We start from the raw sequence: 2,165 nt of genomic DNA, 5'->3' as shown, positions 1-2,165 counted from the left end.
AATAGTGTATCTGATTAATACAAAGGGTGAACTGAGGCAGATACACATATGTTGTGCAAAGGGTAAAATGTTGTACATTTGAGTCCTCCCTTTTAAAGAATATGTATTGTATGAAGATTCTTCAAAAAACTAGGAATAAGCTACCATATGACCCAGAAATCCCACTACTGGACATATACCCTGAGAAAACCACAATTCAAAAAGATACCAGTACCTCAGTGTTCATTGCAGCATTATTTACAATAGCCAGGACATAGAAGCAACCTAGATGTCTATCAACAGATGAAGATGAAGAGATAAAGAAGTTAAGGTACATATATACAATGGAATATTACTCAGCCATAAAAAGAATAAATGTGCTAAACTGAGGTGGATGAACCTAGAGCTTGTTATACTTACTTTCTAAAGTAAGTCAGAAAAACAAATATTGTATATTAATGTATATATTTGGAATCTAGAAAGATGGTGCTGATGAACCTATTTGCAGGGCAGGAATAGAGAAGCAGATGTAGAGAATGGACTTGTGGACACAGCAGGGGAAGGAAAGGGTAAGACAAACTGAGAAAGCAGCATTGACATATATACACTATAGATAGCTAGGGGGAAGCTGCTATATAATACAGGGAGCCCAGCCTGGTGCCCAGTGCTCTATGATGACCTAGAGGGATAGGATGAGGAAGTGGGGATGGAACGGAGGCTCAAGAGGAAGGGGGTATATGTATGTATATATTATATATATATATGTGTGTGTGTGTGTGTGTGTGTGTGTATATATATATACATACATATACTTATGGCTGATTCATGTTGTTGTATTACAGAAACCGAAACAGCAATGTAAACCTCCAATTTAGAAAAATTGTTTATTTATTTATTTGGCTGTACCAAGTCTTGGTTGCAGCCCACATGTTCGTTAGTTGTGGCGTGTGAGATCTAGGTCCCTGACCAGGGACTGAAACCAGGGCCCTGCATTGGTAGCATGGAGTCTTAGCCACTGGACCACCAGGGAAATCCCTCTTCCTTAATTCTTTAAAATTTGATTTCACTCTACATAGCAAAATTTTACTTACTCCTTTTCTCCATTGGACTATTCATGGCACCATTAAAATGATTTCATTGTCTATTGATCAATGTTTTAGTCACTTATAAGTACTCCTTAGAAGTTTCTTGTTTTGAAGGTTACTCTAGGTGGGGCTCATAGACTTAGCTGCAACTGAGGTTTAACATGAATTTTTTTAGGTATCAACATTTGCTTTTTAAAAATAGTTAAACCATTCCAATCCATGATCATGCAACTAGTTTACTTTTCAGAAAACCCTATAAGGCATCCATGCCAAGATAAATATATCACTAGACAGATAAGTAACAATATAGAGATAGGCAGTTGGTTTTAAAATTTACTTCTGGGCACTATAAGTAATTACTTGTAGTAAGAGTTAACTGTTGCTTTTTGGAATATTCACTGTTTAATTTGAGATTCAAACTTACCTGTTCATTTTGTCCCATCATTTCTTTAACCAAAGCCATGCATTTTTAAAAGTATGTACAACAGACCCATTATATACTTTGTGCCTGCTGCTGCCAATACTCCTTAGTAATCTCCTTTTAGTGGTAAATCTAGTAAGTTGTCATTATGTAAAGAATTCATGTGACACTTACCTGAATGTTGCCTAACGTTATGAGTATTTGTCTTCCCTCTTAAATTCATATGGTGAAGCCCTAACTCTCAGTGTGATGGTACTTGAAGATGGGACCTTTGGGAAATAGCTACAGTCAGATGAGCTCGGGAGGACAGTTCCCTAGTTTGATAGGATTAGTGTTCTTATAAGAAAACTGTATCACTGGAGAAGGAAATGGCAACCCACCCCAGGACTCTTGCCTGGAGAATCCCATGGACAGAAGAGCCTCGCGGGCCATGGTCCATGGGGTCGCAGAGAATTGGACATGACTGAAGTGACTGAGCAAGAAAACAGACCAGTGAACTTGTTCTCTTCCTCCTTCACTGTGTATGCACAGTGAAGAAGTCATGTGAGCACACAGTGAGGTAGCAGCTAAGAGCAGAGGCCTCAGAATGAAGCACATTTGCTGATAATATTGGCATTCTTGATATTCTGTTTGGAAATCAATCAACTACAAACACACAGGATTTTTTCTGTTGGGAAAAC

This window comes from Capricornis sumatraensis, chromosome X (genome assembly GCF_032405125.1).
Source record: "Capricornis sumatraensis isolate serow.1 chromosome X, serow.2, whole genome shotgun sequence".
Classification (NCBI taxonomy): Eukaryota; Metazoa; Chordata; class Mammalia; order Artiodactyla; family Bovidae; genus Capricornis; species Capricornis sumatraensis.
Note: the sequence above shows the minus strand (reverse complement) of the source record.